The 23,007-nt window shown below is 39.4% G+C and overlaps 1 protein-coding gene across 2 annotated transcripts in view; it reads right to left on the bottom strand.

Annotated features, from left to right (window-relative positions):
• Positions 1-23,007, bottom strand: part of NIM1K (NIM1 serine/threonine protein kinase) — a 97,130-nt gene extending 74,123 nt beyond the window's left edge. Inside the window, exons 1-2 of one of the 2 annotated variants that reach the window (XM_037799123.1) lie at positions 22,195-23,007; positions 666-773 (exon numbers count right to left, since the gene is read on the bottom strand). The gene's annotated coding sequence lies outside the window, so the exon portion shown is untranslated. The remainder of the gene's footprint in view (positions 1-665; positions 774-22,194) is intronic. The other variant, XM_037799125.1, reaches the window with a different exon arrangement.

The following is a 23,007-nucleotide window of genomic DNA, read 5'->3' as shown; positions in this document are numbered from 1 at the left end:
TAGTGCCAATATTTCTTTATCTTTCTACACAATCTCTGATACCTTTCCTTTATGGGACTACTGAAAGGTATCAAATGCATTGATTTCAAGAGATTCACATTTAAATTCAAATCCTGCACCCCAGAGGGAACAAACAGCCTTTCAATCTCCATGGCCACTGCATCTGATGTCTCAGCTGCTGCAGGTTTCCTTCTTCTGTTGCCATGAACAACAGCTCAAAATTCACAGGATCCTGGCTTAGGACCAGTCAGGAGCAAATATAGGGGAAAACTCCCAATTTCCATAAAGGACATTCCCTCAACTCAGCTCACAGAAAACCTTTCCTGAATTCTTCAGAAAAAAAGCAATTCAGTCCATAAAATACAGCATCTCTACATTTTTAAATGCTACTCAGGAGAGAAAATGGGAGCAAAGGGTATTTACATTTGTTTACAGGTACCAGGATCAACAGAGTAAGTTGCTTTAAAAACAATCAAATATTCTTCTGGATGGGAAACAAAACCCTCAGAAGGAAGAAGATTCATAAGTCATGTAGGTACAAGCAATCATTCTGGACTGGACATGAATACAAAATACGTCAAAACCAAACTGGCCTCTCAGAGCCCAGTAACAATGCAAATCCATAAAGAACATGAGTCATGAAGTTAAAGACCAAGCAGGCCTACCTGGCTTGTAAAGGCAGAATAAACTGCTCTCTGAGAGGAGAGGAAGTGCCTTCCCGGGTTGGGAAGCACTGCTGGGTACTGGCGGGCGTCTGCTCAGGACCTCTGTGACTGATGAAGAGAAAGGCAAATGTAATTAGAGATGCTTTCTTCCCCAGAGCAGGAACCAATTTGGGGCTGATTGAAGAAGTGATTATACAACATTGGAGAGGCAGCGTAAGTGATGCCCACCAGGGAGCCAGAGGACTTTCAGAGCCAGTGCTGAGAATTACACACTGTTCCATGGTGCTTGCTAATTGACCCAATATTTCTGAATGAAAAAACTTCCCCAAGGAGGCAAATGAAAATAGATAATGAGGATCTCTCATCTCACAGGGAAGCTTGCAAGCAAGCCTGAGCTCAAGAGACTAGATATTATTTAAGTGCAGAAAAATGCAAAAAGATCACAGACTGAGCACGAAAAGACTCAGAAGTATGCATCGAGTTGGCTTCTGCTGTGGTTCTCAGACCTCACCTCTCCTCCCCTGCCCCTTACTACTTTAGCTGGTGTGTAGGGGAACATGAGCTTCATGAAATAGGCTTGTTTTTGAGACCTTCTTGATAGCATGCACTTTCATTTATGTGGTGATCTAAGCATATATATGGAAAGATATTATTGCAAAGTGCAGGGAAAGCTCTGGATGCATGAGTACCCAACTGTTGACAGGGAGGAGGGAACTGAGATAGGGGTATAAGTGTAGAATTGAAGAAGCTCTTTCACTTACCCTATACACTTCTGTTTTGACTATTTGCAATTACAATGGAGATTTTCTTTACTTAAGGGCTAAAAATGTACATTAATCTCCACCTCCCTCTGGAAATGTGGCCTGTCTATAAAGCCCATGCATATAAAAGTAATTCATACCTGATATGCTAAACTGGCCCATCTGCCCAGAGTAGTCTAGTCCAGCACTCTAAAGCCTCAATTTTCCAAAGTTTTGAATTCAGAAACAGGATGACATAGAAAGAAATGACATCAGGCACCATGGAAGTCAAGTGGTTGAAATGGTTGCATAGTTGCCAATTAACTATAGAATACACGTATGGCACTCGTACCCTACATTAGGCCTGGAAGAACACAAGAGGGAGCTAAACACATAATTGAGAATACAGCTGGCATGCACTGTGAATTTGTTTTTATTTCTCTGAAGTTGGGGCTTTGGGAAAACTGTTGAAAATGGTGTAATGAAACAAGGCCCAGCATGGTGGTAAAACTCACCAAACTAGTCCTTCATACTTCAGAACATTTAGGAACAAAACCAGAGATATATTTAGCTGCTGCCTAGAGCAATGTTCCCAGATGGGTAGAGTGGGGGGCATTCGGTGGTTCAATTATGCGTGAAGTTGTAGGCGAACAGCCTCTTGGGACAAAGCTGTGTCTCCATCCGTTTCTTCTGTCAATGGGCCAAAGTCCCAGAGTGAGTAAGGAGACCTAATTACCTTTGCATGGGGGAGCCACTGAAAGGGGTGGGACAAGAGACACGAGAAAGGAATAGGGACACTGCTGACCCTTTCTATCCTGAACCAAGTTCTGTCAGGAGCCTCATGATAGGGCTGTGCTGGAACTGGCTATGTCAGAAGCGGAATCTGGTCCTGAGGATTTTAAAGTGTGTGGTGGGATTTATTTTGGGCCCATGGATGAAGGCGTTTTACAATGCCCACTGCAGCCTAGACTAAGTGCAAGGGATGGAAGGACTCTGCAGCAGAAACACATGTTGTAGTGTGCCTGCCTAGGGAAGGGGGCTCTGCCAAGCGTCAGGAATGATGAGTAGTAAAAATCCAAATGCAGTGCACAAACTGTCAGCCAAGTAAGAATTTTGGGCACCCCCCCCCCCCCAGGCTTCTCTCTCTCCCTCACCCAATCCTGTTGATCCTCCTTCTTCTATGCTACCCAATCCTTTTACACATCAATCCTAGCACTGCTCTCCATAGGGCAGGACACAATAGGTAGAAACACATATGCTTAGGTGCTAGCAGACCAGGGGCACCAAAAAGAAGTTGTAGTAACAGCCTTAAAATATTTTAATGTGTGATATATTTTAAATGTATCTACATAATCATCATGAGGAAAAGCAGAACTTGGGTTTTATTAGACTTATTTTATGGTAACAGTTTGTTTGAAAATTGAATTGCATATTGATGAGGAATGGTGGCCTCTAATGGTCTTAATCCCACCCTGAACTTAGTTGGCTGAAACAACAGGCCTTCCTTTTTCCTGTCTTCTCCAGATCGACTTCATTATCAGGAAACTACCTATGTGATATTTTTGAAATGCAGATTTTAGCGTATCACTACCCTGCTTAAAGTCTTCTGAGGACTACTCGTGCTTGTAGAACAAAATTCAATCTTCTTTGCATGGTCCAGAAAGCTTTTCAAATCTGGTTTTTGGTTTTCTTTCTAGTCTTACTTTCCATCTGCCCTGCTCCCACTTGCCCCATTCCATACACCCTATATTTGAGACATATCAAGAGACTTGGGGTCCCCAAAACATGCCATGCTGTTTCATGCTTTTGTGCCTTTGTACATGACATTCCCTTGCATGGACTGTTCTCAATTCATTCCTCACTGAACCTTCGAAACTCTATCCCTCTGTGATATCCTCCTTGATGCCTTTAAGCAGATGTTCTGTCTGTGGTGCTCCTGGAGTATTTTATACAGCACTGTTTGTCTCTCTGTGGTGTCATTGTTTGCACATCTCTGCCTGTCCAGATGGAGAGGGTACTGAGGGCAGGGTGTGTCTTAGTCACCTCTGTATTTTTAAAGCTAAAGCACTGCCTGGCACATCAGATGTACTCAATAAATGCTTATGGAATAGATGAACAAGTAAATGAATAAAAATAGATTTATCTTGTTGGTAAGTACAAATATTATTTTAAAGTCTTATTTTATAAGAAATTTAATTTCTTTCCTTTTCTTATTGCTACCATCTAATGGTTGAAATCCTATTATTCAAATCCAGCTTAAATTCTCTTCCCTTCCCTTCTTTCTTCCCTTTGACACCCCAAGTAGTATTCAGCTCTTCCTCTGATACTTCCCTCATGATACTTTGTGTTTTCTCCCTCTTCAATATTAACTGGTGTTAAAGTTACTTGTATACATGTTTGTCCTCCCCTACTAAGTTGTGAGTTTCTAAAGGACAGATCCTCGATTCTTATTAATTTTAGGACTCTGGATAATCACTACCTGGGAGGAGTATACAGATATTTTAAGATAGTGTGGATTCCAGAAGACACAGAAACAGATATTTATTTCATAAGCATACATATCTGGCAGAAAAAAAATACACTGCAAACAACTATTCTCTAAGTTCTAAGATGATGAAGAAGAAAATGTACAAATTAAAAACAAATAAACAAAATGCTTTCAAGTATTCTCTCCTGAAACAAGGACAGGCTTGTTACAAGTGCCCCTAACCAGATCACCAATGGCTGGAAAATTTCTGAAACACTGAGGGTTTGATGAGATGCCTCACTGCTTTATACAACATTCTAAGGTTCCCAGTGAAGCACGCCTCAAATACAGGCAAACATTTCTAAGAAGCCTATTTGAGTTGGAAGAATCAAATATTTACAGACCAGCATTTGCTCCAGCCCACAGACAATAAAAACAACCCAATTATGGCTTTACCTCAGAAAGCTGCTGAGGTTAAAATGATCACACTAAAAGTAAAAAAGGCTCTATTTCCCTTCTGTTTTTATTTTTAGGGTGTGATTTGTTAGCCTCCAGCAGAATTTGCTTCATTTTAAAGCATGAGAAATAATCCCTGCTCTACTTTCAAGACTTTCTCTATACTTCTCAATTCCTCTAAACTGTTCTGCAAATACTCACACTTCCTGTGTCCTTCTCCCTACTCTTTGCTTTCTTTATGTTGACACTTCCCCAGGAGAGCCAAAACCAACACTAATTAGCAGTGAATTAAATCCCACCACTAGGACACTAGAGGTCTGTGAGGGTCAGTGTTTACGCAGGATTCCCAGACATCCCGAGTCCTTTCCCCAAAAGCTCAAAGAGTTACAGTTAAAAGTCAGCACTGAAGGAAAGTTCTGAGAACTGAATCGGTTATGCAATTTATTCCTGAAGTTTTACCTTCCCCATCACAAGATGCCCTTTCATGTCTAGACAGCTTTACCTAGCCAGTTTGCCCTAACTGCAATGCACTTGCCCCTTTTTTTAGTCAGCCTTCAAGACCCTGTTGAAATGACTTCGTGGTGTATTCTTCCCTCCACTCACCTGGACAGAGTTCGTTGCTCTGTCTTCAGTAATTCCACTGAACTCTGCTCACACCTTGACGATAGCATTTATCAATTCATATTCTAATTATGTTTAGATTCTCTAGATTGACCTGCTGCATATTTATCTCCATATCCTCAATATTTCCCAGCATCTAGTGAAAACAAGGATATGGCTGCCAAATAAATATTTAAAAAAAAAGAATTAAAACATAATATATAAAAAGTGCTGTTATGTAAACCACAAGCTAATAACACCTTTGAAGGATATTCAGAAGTGGCCTTTCTTTTAGTTGGTGTTAACATAGTATATTTACCATTTTATTCAATATAGCAGTGAAAGTATAGTAAAAGCTACTTTTATTATTATTTACTATGTGCCAGTCATTGTACAAAGCACCTGCCTTATTTATATTTTTTCATTATGTAATATTCATTGTAACAAACCCTGTAAGACAGATATTAAAATTCTCACTGCACTGATGAAATAACTAAACCTTAGAGAGTTTGAGGAATTTGCCCAAACTTAGAAAGCTCATGAGTGGCAGGATTGGCATTAAATTCAGGCCTACCTGACTGCACTTACTGCCTCCAAATGGTATGAGTGGTACACAATGCCCTAGAAATTGGCTACCACCATGAACTCCAGCTTCAGCGTGGGCTGGCAGGAATCAATGACAACAGCAAGGTTAGGCAGTAGAATTAGAAAGGAAGATTCTTTGAAGAGCTTTGTTTTTAAGTAAACTATCAGGCCTGATAAACATCAGTGATAATAAATACACAAATTAGAGTATTCTTTATTCCCAACTTTGTAATGAACTTGTCATCACCAGTGCCAGACTCCAAACTGTTTTAATGAAACCCTAAGCAACCCCATGCTACCATTTGACAACCTATACAAATAAGTTCAAAATGATTCATTATTATTATTTTAAGCAAGTCCAAATACCTCAATATCAGATATAAATGAATAAAAATACATAGCAATAATTGCATTATGGGTACACACCACAGAAGAAACAAGATACACCTTTGGCTAAGATCACAACTCAGGCTATCTTAGGCTAGAACACCAGTTGAAAGTTTAGCAGACGATACAAGAATGTGCAATAAAAGCCAGTTTCACCAATTAACATAGGTACCAAAAATGTAAAATGAAATATTACTGGATCAAATCTAGCAATATATTTTTTAAAATGTGATGAAGTAGAATTTATCCCAAGAAGTAAGCATGGCTTAAAATTAGAAAATGAGCAAATTCAATGCAATGCATTTTAAAGGAGAAAAACAAAAGGTCATCTCAGCAGATGCAGAGAAATCACTTGATAAAATTGAACATTCATTCATGATAAGATGGGAAATTATCAGGATAAGATAGTAATGCCAGAATGATGTCTTCAAGGCACCAAGGAAGTCCATTCCTGACCACTCTGAAGGTGATTTGGAATTTTTCTTCCCTGTGAGACCTCTTCTATACTTCCCCTGAAAACTTATCTTCCTTGTTCCTAAATACTCACGTAATTTTATGAAATCTTCTTTTGATAGATTTGGATTCCCTCAGCTTTTCACTTGCCAGAGCATGGAAGAATCATCTGCCGAGCACTTCCTACCTTCAGCTAACTGATGATGATGTTGAATACGATTCCTCCCAGTTTCATGCCCAGGACAACCCATTTCCCTGTGGAAGCTTCCTTAAATCTCCAGCTTCCTGTGACTGTTTTGAATGACACATTTAACAGTTTTGTTTACACTGTATGAGGAATTGAATGAAGACATTTGTAGTACTGAAATTAGGAGATGAGAGCAGATGTACAAATCCTACAGCTTGAAATTGAAACAGGTCTATATGTATGAATGTGTTATAGAATACAAGACTAAATACATTATTTTAAGCATATCTGCAAGTGCACCATCAATTCTATTTAGATAAGAAAAATCCTTTAGAGTAATTAGGAATTGATTAAATGTGAATCCTCAAAGAGCATTATAGGCATCCCTCTCAAGATCAAGCTAGCCAAGAAACTCTTTAAAAGATATGTATTGAATTTCAAATTTACAGAATTTTGTGTTGTTGCCTTGAAAGGTAGAGCACAAAGTATTCTACCTAATTTCCACTTAAATAAGTGATTTTGTTTCCTGATTTTATTCAACAACAAATATTTATACATCATCTACTGTGTGCCTGACACAGTTCTAGGAATCAGTGGTGAAGAAAGACAAAAATTCCTGCCTTCATACATTACAGTGGGTTGAGACAGATTAGAAAATAAGGACAAAACAACAGGTATACTATGTTTATGTCAAGTGCTGATAAATGCTTTGGAGAAAAATAAAGCAGGGAATGGGCTAAAGAATGCCAAACAGGAGGGTGAAGAGGACTAGAAGTTCTGTTTGAAGTAGGATGGTAAGGAAAGGTCTCACTTATCCCTGACCTGAAGGAGTCATGGAGATAGCTGAGTGAAGAATGTCCCAGGCAGTGAATGGCAAACGCAAAGTCCCAGAGGCAGAAGAGTGCTTGGCATGTTGGAGGGACAGCAAGGAGGCCAGTGTGGCTGGAGTACAGTGAGCAAGAGGGAGACTAGTAGTAGATGAGACCAGAGCAGTAGTTGGGTGGGAGCAGGGGCTTGGGTGCAGACCATGTAGGGTCTTATGAGCCACTGTGTTCCAGTTTGCTAATGCTGCCATTATGCAAAATACCAGAAATGAATTGGCTTTTATAAAGGGGGTTTATTTGGTTACAAAGTTAAAGTCTGAAGGCCATGAAAATGTCCAAATAAAGGCATCCACACAAGTATACCTTCACGGAAGGAAGGCTAATGGCATCCGGAAAAACTCTGTTAGCTGGGAAGGCACTTGGCTGGCATCTGCTGATCCCAGGTTGTGTTCCAGCTCCACTCTCAGCTCCTGTGCATTCTTCAAAGTGTCTTTCTTGGAAGCAGCACCTCCTTCTGTCTGTGAACACTTTTTTAGGACTCCAGTGATTCAATTAAGACCCACTCTGAATTGGTGGGTGTTCTAGTTTGCTAATGCTGCCAGAATGCAAAACACCAGAGATGGATTGGCTTTTATAAAAGGGGGTTTATTTGGTTACACAGTTACAGTCTTAAGGCCATAAAGTGTCCAAGGTAACACATCAGCAGTCAGGTACCTTTACTGGAGGATGGACAATGGTGTCTGGAAAACCTCTGTTAGCTGGGAAGGCATGTGGCTGGTGTCTGCTCCAAAGCTCTGGTTTCAAAATGGCTTTCTCCCAGGACGTTCCTCTCTAGGCTGCAGTTCCTCAAAATTAGCTTCTCCAGAGCAAGAGTCTGCTTTCAATGGCTGTCTTCAAACTATCTCTCATCTGCAGCTCCTGTGCTTTCTTCAAAGTGCCCCTCTCGGCTGTGGCTCATTTATATGGCTTCAGTGATCAACTTAAACCCACCTCAAATGGGCAGAGCAACACCTCCATGGAAATTATCCAATCAGAGTCATCACCCACAGCTGGGCGGGGAGCATTCCAAAGAAACACTCAAAAGAATTACAATCTAATCAACACCGATAACGTCTGCCCACACAAGGTTACATCAAAGATAATGGCATTTGGGGGACACAATATATTCAAACTGGTACAGTGGGGTAATACCTCCATGGAAATTATCCACTCAAAGGTCTCACCCACAGTTGATTGAGTCACATCTCCATGGACCCACTCAAAGGATTCCAACCTAATCAACACTAATACATCTGCCCGCACAAGACTGCATCAAAGAACATGGTGTTTTGGGGGACATAATACATCCAAACTGGCGCACACTGCAAGGACTTTAGCTTAAGTATCTTAGGTTAGAGGGACAGAACTGATCAGATGAATGGGACTGATCAGTGCTTACTTTGGGCAGGGTGTTCTCCTAGTTTTCTGAGAGTGGTAACCAGAAGTAAGTGTATTTATATCCAAATATAAATATTAAGTATTCTTTGAAGCCTCAAATATTAGACAATAAAACTAATTTTGAAAATAAGGACCCAAGGCATTAGGAAGGCATGAAGTTAATCATAAATCAGTGAGTACATGTAAAGTTTTCAGCTCCCTAAAGAAGAGTCTGGGAGCAGTGTTTCTCAAAACTTGGTTGATATATAATACACTGGCATCAGAATCATCTGGACATTTGTTAAAATGGAATTCCCTATGTCCTACCTCAGACCTTCTGAAACAGAGTCCTCATCTCCTCGCCTCCACCCCCTAACCAGCAGGTGAAGGGGCAGGGAGCAAAAAGCAGGAATCCACATATTTGACAAGTTCTCTAGATGATTGTGGTATTCACTCCTATATAAGAACCACTGCATTACATAAATGCAAATATTGCCCGAAATCTAGAGGATATAAACTAACATTGGTATTGTGCTTTAGAGTTACCAAAGCATTTTACAGCTTGCAAACTGTGATGGTTTGAAGCTGTATGTACCCCAGAAGATCATGTTCTTAAAGCTAATCCATTCCTGTGGGTGTAAACCTGTTGTGGGTGGGACCTTTTGATTAGGTTATTTCAGTTGTGGCATGCCCCAGGTGGGTCTTAATCCTCTTACTGGAGTCCTTTCTAAGAGGATGAAATTGAGAGAAAGACACAGAAGCTGACAGAGAAAAAGATACAGATGCTGATAGAGAAAGCCACAGAAACAGAGAGGAAGTCACTGAAGCCAGAAGCTGGAAGCACCGAAACCTGGAAGAGAAAGGAGAGACCAGCAGATGCTGCCATGTGCCTGGACATGTGACAGAAGTCCCAGATCACCAGCAGACTGTCTTCAGGAAAAAAGTATCATCATGATGATGTCTAGATTTGGACATTTTCATGGCCTCAGAATTGTAAGCTTCTAAGTTAATAAATCCCCATTGTAAAAGCCAACACAGTTCTGGTATATTGCAATTTGGCAACTTTAGCAAACTAGAACACAAAGCTGTTAAGATCCATCCTTTCACTTAATCCTCACATTCTTTAGAGGTAATAATAACAACATCTAACAAGTATAGAGGCCTCACTCTTTGCCAGGCACCATTCCAGTGCTTCATATATATTGACTCATTTAATCTCCATAACAAGCCTATACATAGGTATTATTATTTTTATTATTATCTCCATTGAACAGATGAGGAACCTGAAGTAGAATGATGTTAAGTAGCTGGTTAGTAAATGGTGCAGCTGGAAATAAAGCCCAGGTTGCCTCCAGAATCTTTACCCTTATCTATTATCCTGGTTCACAAGACCACCATTTCCTTACAATTATTGTCTTTCAAAATGTAATATTTAATATTTACTGTGATTAATGATTCATGCTTATGGAGCTGGCTCCATTACATCTCGTCAATTACTGAGTCTACTGCACCCATTTTAGAACAGTAACATTTGAAACACAACTATCCCTTTCTAATAATTAAAGCATAAGGACAGGTAAGAAAGGCACTCCTCGGGGATTTACAATTGCTTGGAAAACTGTGTCTTCAGTGTTAACATGGTATCAATTGGGCATGCATAAATTACCAATGCATGAGACCTATGACAGTCAATATCCATAAGAGGAACTCTCTCATTTTGTCAAACATACACTCACTAGATAGTTAGGAGGGTAAAATTACAATTTTGATCTTTAGAACACTTTAGGTTAAAAGCTGACAAATTAGAACCTTATTGCACTCTGTAGTCAGAAGTTGCATGGTTCATTATTAATACAAAACTTCTTAGAGTCTCAAACTTCAAAGCATGAGCCACTACCACAACTACAATAATATAACAATGACAAAAACATACCAGAACATTTCTCTTGTTTAGAGTGGTTTCCAATTTGGTGGCAAAAAAGACATCTAAAACACCAGCAATTTAATAGAGCAGGGTCTAAGCTGATACTGCACCCCCACAGACCAGCCATCCTGTCTCTCCCATGTTTGGCCAGTAAAATGAAATCAAAGGCTAGGAAGCATATTTTTCCTCTTGATTCTATCAAACTTAGGAGAGGGCGCACATACACAGCACTTTTCAAAAGTGTAGATGCCAAGTGCATCCTTTAAATTTATATTACATGGAAAACTGGGATGTAGTTAGATAGCCCTGAATGAGCCCTCTCATTTAACCACTATGCCTATTTGCTTGAAATATAATGACTACTCTGAAAGTCAAAAAAAAAAAAAAAAAATGATTACTCTGCTGGTTTCCAAATATATCTTGTCAAACACTTTAGTAATAGCCAAAGACATAATGAAGTTCTTCAACCAGTGTGTTAATTCTGGGTGTTCTTTTAGGATTTAGAAAGTACTCAAAGTGGGCTAAAAGTAGGATGCTTCTGTATTTTTGGGTTTCAGTCCAGTAAGTATTTGTTCCTGTCTTTGTCCAGCTTTCTCCTGATAGGGCCTTTTAATGTAGTACCCGTGAGTGACTGCTGCATTTAAGCAGCAGGAACTTCATTGAGCAGAATATGGGAAATTTGAGCACTCCTCAACCCAGCGACAGTCGTCAGGTATTCATGCCTAGGTGCTATATTTCTTCATTTATATTGTACTGGCTCCTTGGAGCTCTTCTGCAGAAATCATCTGGTTTGAATGATCCATTTCTTCTAATCCTGACAAGCCCCTTGCCCACAAGGCCCTATTATTCAGAAATTAGGAAAAATAAAGCTATAGAATAAAGATAAACATCTTAGTCATTTTCCTAGTCTTTGTCTAGAAGCCAGCTTCTAGAACCATTAACTACACACATTCTATAAGAGAGAGATTACCAAACAGTGCTGTAATTAATCCTTGTTCATGGTCTCTCTCTCTCTCTCTCTCTCTCTCTCTCACCACCCCCTTCTCTCTCTCTCTCAAACACACACACACACACACACAGTATGGAAAATATTTCTATGGAATATACCTAGAAAAAGCATTGCTTAGTCAAAAGTATGTCTATTTCAACTTCACTAGATACTGCTTCAAAAGGATTGAGTCAGCAATATGTATAAGACTCCCCATTTCTCCACATTCTTGCTTGCAAGGAGTTTGTTGGACTTTTAATTTTTGCCAGTATGACTGGTGTGAAATGTCATCCCTTTGATGTTTTAGTTTACATTTTCCTGCTTACTAATGAAGATGATTATCCTTTCATATGTTTTTTTGGCCACTAATTTTCCTTGTTCTGTGAATTTCTTTGCCCTTTTCTATTGGGATGTTTTTCTCTTATGGATCTGCAGGGGATACTAATTTCTCTAGACTATATGAGTTGCATATAATTAATTCCCCTAGACTGTGGCTTAACCATTAATGTAGTTTAAGGCATCATGGTTTGTACTGTGTGTGACTATATGAAGGTATTATTCTATATTTTCTTCTAGGTATTTTAAATTTTGCTTTTTACATTTACATATATGTACTAGACATAAAATTAACTTTTGTGTACGGTGAGAGGAAATGATATGGATAGCCAACTGTCTCATTAAACACTTACTGATTAATCCTTACCTCTTTTATGATTTGTAACCATCTTTTTATTAAATACCAAATTCCAATATATGAATGGGCTCCTTTCTGAATTTTTTATTCTGTTTCATTGGTCAATTGGACTATCCCTTTGTGAATAACCTTGATATCTGCTAGGGTGAGTCTGACCCTATTAAATTTTCTTGACTACTCTTGATTCTTTAGAATTCCATATGAATTATAGAATCAACTCATCAATTTCCACATGCAAAAACAAACTGCAGCTGAGAATTTGATTGGAATTCACAAAATTTATAGATTGATTTGGAAGAGAGTTTACATCTTTATGATAGTGAGTATTCCATTATTAAGCATGATATTTTTTCCATTTGTTAGATCTTTTATGTCTTCCAATAAACTTTCATAATTTTCCTCTATTTATGTCTCTCTTGGCTCTTCTGTTAGACTTATTCTTAGTTTCCTTATAGATTTTATTGCTACTTGTGTTAATGGGATATTTTTTATTATTATATTTTCACATTATCACTGAATTATTGCTAGTGAATACAAATGTTATTGAATTTACATATAGATCTTGTCTCTGGGAACTCTGTTGACCTCCCTTATTAATTCTAATAGTTTGTGAGTAGAGTTTTTAGGATTTTCTATGTTCAAAATCTTTGTCTGCAATTAAGAACAATTTTATTTCTTCAATGAGCAGTTTAAATATCAAAATTCATGGCCTGTTTACTACCTAAAGTGGCAGTACAATGACATTGGAATGCTAATATTTTCAGCTATTTGCTAGCATTGTTTCCCAAGGGAAAATCTAAACAAAAACTGGTTAGGATGACTGAACATACAAATTATCCAGATTCTAAATCTTTCATTTCAAAAGAGGGGTGACAGGGAAATAAGTTTGCAAAACATTGGGGATATCTTTTATGAAGGAGAGGATTTTATGAAAAGTTCAGACTGAGCTCTGATAATGACACCATACTTCACTGAAGAAGCTATAGATTTAACAGTAAAATGTTGACAGTGGAGGCGTAAATTTAATCCTAGAACACCAATAACTTCTTTCTTTGGGAACTGAAGGAAAGGCTAGAAATAAGGCCTTTTTTTGGAGCTGCTAAGTAGTGAAGTAGCCTTGGGTGGGACAACAGGTAAGGAGCAAAACTAAAGACCATCAACATTATTCCAGTAATAGCAAAAAAATAATGGGGGTGGGGGGTGGGGGAGGGAGGCACACTGAGGTTGAAAAACAACCAGTCATCGGCTGTGAAAGAATGATTAGACCTGTGAGGTGCCATCAGAAAGAACATCTCGAAGGCAAATCCATCAACAGGTGAACGACACTAGAACTTGACCTTCCAGGAAAGGCACTCTGTTTTGTAGATCAGGTGTGTTGTTAGCTTAATGAACATTTTTTAATAGCTTAGAATTTGGAGTAAAACAAGTCTTTTCCTTTCCTCTAATGCACTCAGCATGCTTATTTCACACTGATCTTCTTCCATGCTGCTTAGGAAATACCTTCCTTCTGCCAAAAAACAAAAGACAATTTGCTTAGCTGAACATCCAGGCACTTAATGGTCCCATCTCAGTTTTCTTCTGCAATCTTACTTCTTCACACTTCTTTAAATCAAACCAACCTGAGGCTCCAGGTAAATCTGTTGATTCCTGGTTTCCCTTGATAACTCAAACACGGTCATGGACTTTTAAGAGTTTAAACTGGAGGGGCCCCATAGGATTACCTAATCTCTCATTGTGTATTCAAGTAAGCAGATCCAGGGAGGTAAAGAGATTTGCTGGTTAGTAGCAGAGACAAGACTAGAACCAAGTTTCTTCATCTCATTCCACTACCTCAGCCCATCAGCCAGCATAACAGAATGAATAAGTATCAAAGACAAATTTTTTGGATTTAAAATCCAAGATAAGAAAAAAGAATGAGCTAAGTAAATATTTGTATGTCAGATCAACTCAAAAGAAAATTTGGAAGAAGTAGGTATTTTCTCTTCATCAAGGAGGACTTGATTATTAAATAGGAGTTACTCTACTACACACTCAACTAACAGGAGAATAACTTAGAAAAAATATATTTTTCTCTTCACGTGAAATTTTTGTTATAAGTTTTGTGAGGCCAAAAAACTATATTTGGCTTTATAAATATAAATAGGTGTTTTATTTTGCGCTATTCGTCTTCAAAATGTTCATAAGGCCAAATCATAACTCAGCAACATACCTTAGTGCAAAGTGTTCATCACCCAAAAGAAAGCAGCGTTAAAAGTTGTTTGTTGTTAGTCTTTTCAAATAAAAGTCTGTAGCATATAAACTGTGTACTTTTCCATCTCCCAAACTTAACCCAATCGACTTATTCTCTGTGCATTGGGCGCCCAGAGGAAGACACCTGAGGGTTCAGGGAAAACTTCCTGAAGGGGATGGGTCCTGGGAACTTGCAGGTGTGACTAAGCAAGTACTAAAAAATAAGGAAATGTGGGTTCTTATCATATATCATTGAATTGGAGGCAATAAAGGTGGAAAAACTGGTACTTCATTGTGTTCCTCAGGAGCTCAAGAACTGGTGCTGTTGGTTATTTCTGAGCGGTATTTGTCTAAACAGAAAGTTCAAAAAGTTTAAAAGGCTTTTAAGAATCTTCATTATTAAAATGACCAGAGTGTATTTTGCTAGCCAAGAATGGACCTAATACTCTGTATTTGAAATCTGAATCTTAGTTTCTGTACTGACGGGCTAATTTCAACAAATATTCTAGCATTGAATAAAAAGATTTGTCGTCAACTTGCAACTCTCACTGAATGTACTAGCAGTGAAAAAAAAGAGGTTTAAGTCAAGACTGTACTTACTTAGCACTGCTAAATAGTACCATTAAAAAAATTGCATTCTATTTTCTATAGTTATTAACTCAATTATTTTAGAACTTTGGCAAATCTTTTTTATTTTTTATTTTTCTTACTATAATGGCAGATAGTAGTCACCAACGCACGTAGAGGGGGTCTCATGTGTGCTAGACAGGGAGAGTGACTCTTAAGGAAGTTTGGGTAAGACAGAGGTACTTTTCTTCACTTCTAAATATCTCAATCCAAAGCTTGCCTTCTAGCCCACACTCCTCAGAAGAACTTCTCTGATTCCTGGGGAGACAGTAATACTCAAACATGTGCAATATGACAGAACACAAGCACACTAACACAAATTTGTAGCAATGATACTTACACACATTATTCTCAAGGCATTTATCTTCACTGGAGCTGCTCAAGGCTTAATTTTTAAACTGTGAAAATGTTGCTCAATGGCTGTTTCTAGTCACACATGTCCTGTGTGAGTGAAGCAAAACAGTGACTGTCACGTATTGTGAAAGAGCCAAATTGGATCAGATCTCTGAGGAGGAGACTGGAAAGTCCAAAGCAGCCCGAGCTTCAGAAGGTGACTGTACCAGACGCCTTCCCACTGGCATCCCAGCCTCACCTAATACCTGAGGTTTCCAAGAAGAATCAAAACATGGGACCCACATTCCGTTTGGTGTCTGCTGTGCAGGTGGGAGACCCACACCTCCAGGGTTGGTGGCCCCACTGAGTCATGTCCCACTACTTCCATTTTGGTTCTTGTCCATGCTTTCCCCCCACTCCTCCTTTGTCTTTTACATGAGTACTTCCTCCTTCTGTTGTAGCACACACTTTTCAGGTGTCATCTTGGGAATGCTTTCATTGTATAAAAATGGGACCTGTCTTCTCACATTCATGACAGAAGAACCTCTCTTTACACCTATCCCAAGCCTAAAGAAAGAGCTGGATTCCCAGTCAATCAGTTCTTATTGAGAGCCTAATTTGTTAGTTCTGTTAAGACCTACACAGAAAACGAATATATCATATAGAAGAATATTGAATATTCAACAGCACTGGAAAAAAGCTCAAAATATAAAGATGAGTGGAAAAAGCAACAAATAAAACTGCATATACAATACCTCAATTTTGTTTTTTTCTTTATTTAAAAAACCCTTTGAAATATTAACCTTTGCCATCTTTCTAGCTAGTAGGATTATAGATGATTATTTTTCATCATATTCATTTCCATATTTTTGACAATAATAATAGCAATATGGATATTTATTGAGTGTCAGGCACTGCCCTAAGAGATTTACATGAATTAATTCATTTAATTCTCACAGCAATTCTAGAAGGTAGGTGCTATTACTATACCCAAGAAAGCTGAGGCATGAAGAGGTCAAATCATTTGCCCAAGGTCACACAGTAGGTGAATCACAGAGCCAAGATTCAAAGCCCGCAAACTGGCTCCAGCATCAATGTGTAACCACTACTCCATGCTGCCTCTAGAATATGTATTGTTTTATAACACATATTTTATATGTTTAACAGCAAAGAAACATCATAATTCTTTATAACAAAGAAAAAAAGGATTCATAAAAAGAGAAGAAATATAGGTCTAGGTAGCCAAGGAGAGAGAGGAGGCAGTGTGAAAAAGACTTAGGAAAGAATGAGTGTCTAAAAAGGAGCCAGGTGTCCTAGTAACTTTCACACTGGGTAGCATTCTCACTCCACACTTAACATCTCTTGATTTGTTTCCTCTACTGTAAAATGAAAAAGTGAACAAATCTATATTCTAAAGAAACATTTACTCAGCAGTATTACCAATAATTGGTATGAAAGATTGTGAAAGATGCAAGTCATTTTAGACTTGGCCATCATATTACTGATTAGCCTATAGCAAACTAGCTTATCTTTGTGTCATGTTTAGTTTTTAAAACCAGCATGTCCCATAAAGCAAATGCACTAAGAATATTCAAAATGTTAGTCAAAGATTATGATTACTATAGGAAAAGAGAGATATTTTTTCAAAAAGACAAAAGTAGCAAGAAAATGGCGAACCCTGTTCATGCAAATGGAATGTGCTGACAGCATGCAGGATTCCAAAGGGCAGCAACCAAATTATTCAAAGAGAAAAGTGCTGAGTTGATGCAATCAACAATAATTAGTGACCAATAAAATGGAACAACTGACGAATAGGAGTAGTGAAAGGGGACATCTTTGTCCTGTTTCCAATCTTTGGGCAAAAGCATCTAGTTTCTCAGCATTAAGTATGATGTTACCTATAGGTTTTTTGTAGATGTACTTTATCAAGTTGAGGAAGTCACCCATCCCCACTTAATTTGCTGAGAGCTTTTTTTTTCCAAATCAAAATGGGTGTTGGATCTTGTTGAAAGCTTTTTCTGAATCGATTGATATGGTTGTATGACTTTTCTTCTTTAGTCTACTGATGTGGTGAATTACATTAATTGATTAAATGTTGAACAAGCCTTGCATATCCAGGATAAATCTCATTTTGTCATAGTGTATCATTCTTATGCATTGTTGTATTTGATTTGCTAATATTTTGTCAAGGATTTTTATATGTTCATGAGAGATACTGATCTGTAGTTTTCCTTTCTTGTAAAGTATTAGGCTAATGCTAGCTTAATAGAATGAGTTAGGAGATATCCACTCTGCTTCCATTTTCTGGAAGAGATTGTAGAGAATTAGTGTCATTTCTTACTTAAATTTTGTTAGAATTCACCATTTAAAGCATTTGGACCTAGTACTTTGTTCTGGAAAATTATTAATTACTGATTCAATTTCTTTGATAGATACGGGCCTCTTCAGTTTATCTAATTCTCTTCATATGAATTTTGGTAGATTGTGTCTTTCAAGATTGGTCCACTTTATCTAAGTTATCAAATTTGTGGGTATAAAGTTGCTCATAATATTCATTTATTATCTTCTTAATGCCCATGGGATCAGAAGTGATAACACCTCTTCCACTTCTGATACTAGAAATTTGTCTTCTTTCTCAGTGTGCCTAGGTTGGTAATTCCCCAGAAGTGAAGGACATGAGCTTCTATATTGAACAATCCCACTGGATAGATGAACTTAGTCCTTACTCAAGCATCCCTTAATGAAATTTCATAATACAATGAGAGAATCTACAAGATTCCAGAGAGAAAAAACAGATTTCATGCAAAGGGTCAAGAATGAGAATGTCATTTAACTTCTCAGAAGCATTAGAAGCTAGAAAACAATGAACTAATGCCTTCAGAAATTTGCAGGAAATTTCCAAACTAGAATCTTATGCCCAAGCAAACCATCAATTAAGTGTGAGAATAAAATAAAGAAATATGGACGGGTAAAGTCTTTTAAAAATATACTTTACATAACACTTTCTTAAGAAGCTATCAAAGTGAGTGCTGCATAAAATGAGGGAATAAATCAAGAAAGAGGAAACAAAGAGAACAAGGAGTCAGCACAAAAGAGAAGTGAAGGGAAAATTCAGAATGCTGACTGTGTGTCAGGGCTAGAAAGCAACTGGTTCAAGCAGGAGGGCTGAGGGCTCCATGTTGGAGGGCTGGAGAGGGGTAGAGAGGGAACTAATATTATTTGATGCATTTCCTTTTGTGGAAAATACTAAGGAGAGATGTTTTACAGAGCCATTAGAATATTTGGAAGGAATTAACAATAGGTTCCTAGAAAATTAAGCAAATGAAGAAATTAGTATTTTCTCCAAAAAGTTGTACAAAGAAAGAAATATAATCATACTTCAAAATTTAGCTCTGCAGCAAACAATAATTACAAATTTAGAATAATGTAAACTGATATTAATTTAATGTAACATAACTTGTAAGAGGCACTGAAGGACTGAGAATTTTCCACTGTGGTCCTTGCATGTCCTTGTCCCCTGTAGCTGTTCCTCCCCACAACCTTTAACCCCTGTAGTAGTTTGGAGCTGTTATGTACCCCAGAATAGGCCATGTTCTTTTAATCTATTCTTGTGGATGCAGACCTACTGTGAGCGGGACCTTTTGATTAGGTTGTTTCAATTGAGATTGAGACCCATTAGAGGTGGGTCTCAATCCTTTACTGGAGTCCTTTATGAAATGATAAAAGAGATTGATTCCTGGAGAAAAGAGAGAGAGAAACGCCCTGGAGATGCTAGGAGAGGGCACACAGACTCTCAGAGAAGAAGCCACTGGAACCAGAAACTGAGAGCAACAAAAGCCAGGACCAATAGATGCCAGCTATGTGACTTTCTAACATTGATAATCAAGAACAAGGGACATCAGCAAAATATTTGGAAATATGTAGTTAGGTGATTAAACAGCTAAGAATGGAAAGGGATCATCTCCAAGGAGTGAGACTGTTGCTTTTGTTGTAATTCTTTAATAAGCTCTAATTCACAAAATTGCAATTACATAATCAAGTGTATCTAAAAATTATCCCAATTAAATGACCCAAAATATGGAAATGTAGAATGCTTTCTTGGTGGCTTCAAAGATTAGGAGCCAGAAGGTTCAGTTAGCAGCTAGATTAGCAGGACACGGAGATGGGAAAGCTGCCCCACCCCATGTAGTTAAGATGTAAGGCAGGAGGCCAGAATGTACTTCTGCCAGCCATTCAGGCCTCCCAGCTATTCTGAGTAGCCAGAGAATTTTGCTAAATGGGATATGTATGGTTAATTTCATATGTCAACCTGGCTATGCTATGGTGCCCAGTTGTTTAGTCAAATTCTAATCTAGATCTTGCTGTAAAGGTATTTTGTAGATGTTATTAACATCTACAGTGTCCTTGAAGTAAAGATTACCTTCCATAATGTGGATAGGCCTCATCCAAACAGCTGAAGGTTTCAAGAGCAAACACTGAGGTTTCCCAGGGAAGAAATTATGCTCCAGTACTACAACATCAACTCCTGTCTGAATTTCTAGCCTGCCAGCCTGTCCTGCAAATTTTAGACTTGCCGGCCCCCATAATTGCAGAAGCCAATTCTCTAAAATAAATTTCTTTTGTCTTCACAAATAATTTGAATATTTTTGTTTTCTCTTGAAATTTTTAACTACAATGCAAATTCTAGAAAAGATTTCTAAAAAATAACTTTTCCTAAAATAACAATAAGACACAACAAGACACAGAATGGGACCAATTTTGTAAAGGTTGTCCTTTCAACAAGTGAAAAAAAAAATCAGCCAGTGAATTACAGCTCTTTAATCTCTGGGGAAAGACTATAATCAGATTCCAAGAATGAAGTTGGATTTTATGCTATGTTTTAATTTTTAAGTTTCTCAAAATAGAACTATATTTTGCTGGAAACATTAACTCATTAAGGCAAAGTTTTTGCTTTTCTTCTAAAACTTCAGAGGGATTTAAAATTTTTCAATCACACAGACATGTACAAAACTGATTTATAGGCTTCAAAGCTCAGGAATTATGGATGTGTAAAGAATTATGTTTCTTTAAATACAATGATGTTTGCTGATTAAAGTATTTTGATGTGGTACTATGGCTCCCCCAAAATTGATGCTTTTTGACGGAAAAGTTTCAGGCTAAACTGAGAACATAAAGGGCTCTATGGCCTAGCCACAGCTATTACTGGGGAATTTATATTTCATACAAACCTGTCTTTATTTTAAATGTAGTTTAGTTATTAGTAAAAAGCACACACCTCAAACTAAATATCCAATACACATTTTTTCCTAACACAGGAGGAGGCCTCTCTGAAGGTTTTTCCAAGCTTACCACTAACAGTGGTCAAGACAAAAATAAACCCGTGAAGGCTTTACTAGACAAATTCAACAGCACACAAAACACCAGTCCATGGAGAACTGGACACAGCTTTCCCCCCATTAGCCTCTCACAGCACAACCCCCCCCCACACACATTCCTCCATCTCCTAATTCGAAAGCTAATTAGTATTCCAAAATTAAATGCTAAATGGGGAGGGAAAGCTGGTCACAGACCACAATTCTTGGAATACCAGATACTCTCCTGTGTCCTCTGTACCGGCAATGAGCTATGAGAAGGCAGCTGGGACAGCATGACAGTTCAGAGCCATTTGACTTGCTGGAAGGCCATGTTTGCTCTCATTTGTCTGAGAGGAAGGATCTGTTGCACAAATTGCAAACTCCGAAAAGATAAAAAATTTTAAAACCCTAAACTTGCCTATGCTTTTAGTATTTTAAGGGGAAGAAACAAGTATCCTTTTCATAAGCTCCATTATTATTACCATGGCCACATGAGGGGACAATGAGGAGGTCTCCTCAAGAATAGTTCCTAGTTCCAGCCAGGCAGAGTTGCAACAGTGCAGGACGACGTCTTCAGTTACCATGGCAACCGAAATTAGAAGTGCTTTTGCAACACTAACAGAAACCATCTTTTGAAGCGCTTCTGTAAATCACATTGAATACTGATGATGCAAGCCTGAGTGATACATTATTTTTCAAATGTTATTTAAAAAAATAAACAGTATATTATCATAAACAAATACTCATTTTAGATTCCTACTTGAAATCTTGAAATCTTTGAAATCATTTGAAATTTTGGTCTGGTATGGTTTGTTTCCCTTTTGGATTCCCAGGGCCTCGAGTGGAAACGGGATTTAATTTCCAACCTGTCTGAAAAGGACAGGTGACAGCTTAGAAGGTGATTCCTTCACTCTTATTTTGAAACAGGATGAGGAATTGGGTGGGGGAGAGTGGGTCTAACAGAGAGCCCTCTCCTCTACTAAACTCCTGAGGACAAAAACAGTGAGGTGGGGAGAGAGGGGACAGACAAGGCGGGGAGGGGAAAGGAGGGGAAAAAAGAAAAGGAAAAGGGAAATTATTTTGAAAAGTGCAGATGGCTGATCTTCGCTGTTCTTATTAGGCCTAAGAGCTCCTTTATTGATTTGGCCTCTCCCTTCGCTGATGTGTCAGGCACGCAAAAGCTTATCATTTCCTGATGATGTCTCTTTCTAGAGCTCCTAATATTCCTGGAGGGATATTTGGGAAGAAACAAGATTCTCCCTTACCTGTACTGTCTTTCAGATGAAGCACCTTTCTCCAGGGAACGTCGTGGCGTGGGGGTGTGGTGGGACGTTGCCCTGGGCCACAGTTGTTAGAGGTCAGTTCCCTTCATTAACAGCCCGGGTCGGCGCCCTCGGGAAGGTCTCGCAGTTCTTCAGCCCCTGTTACAAACCATCCAGATTTGGGCTCGCTCCAACAGGCCTTGGGGCTCTCTGGTCCAGCGCACCCTCTGTGCAGGCTAAGCCGCCGTCCCCGGCTCACGTGTGGGCGCGGCCAAGCACACGGGCACACAGCCGCGCGCGCACACTGGCCTCGGGCTCTAACTCCATCTCCGCTCCGCGCCGATCGCTGGGGGCGGGGGGACGCCCCCGAGGAGTGCCTGCCTTCTCCTTCTTCCAGCCCCTCGCCGGGAGTGGTGTCTACGCTGGCCCTCAGGCCGCGGAGAGGAAAGGCGCCCGTCCCCAGCCACCCAGGTACGCAGCCTGGCGGAGGAGAGGAGAGCCGGGTCGGAGCGCTTGCTGCGAGCCGGGGCCTCTCACCTTGGTGGCGCGGCCGGCTCTCCGGCTTTGCCTCGCGGCGCCCCGCCGGGCGCTCGGGTGGTTGGCGCTGGGGCTGGCGCGTCCGCGGCGCCAGAGGCTCCCGGAGCTGTCAGGGGCGCCGACCTGACCGACTAGCGCCGGGGCAAACCCCCTTGCCAGGTCCCGGCCCCAGCTCCGACGCGGGGACCGAAGTGCCCTACCGCGTTTCCTGAAGGACCAATGCTAAGCCGAGGGCCGACTCGGGAGGGGGAAGCACAGGGGGAGCGGCAGGGCACTGGG

The sequence above is a fragment of the Choloepus didactylus genome, chromosome 11 (assembly GCF_015220235.1).
Source record: "Choloepus didactylus isolate mChoDid1 chromosome 11, mChoDid1.pri, whole genome shotgun sequence".
NCBI lineage: Eukaryota > Metazoa > Chordata > Mammalia > Pilosa > Megalonychidae > Choloepus > Choloepus didactylus.
Note: the sequence above shows the minus strand (reverse complement) of the source record. Positions and strands in the feature narration are given on the sequence as shown.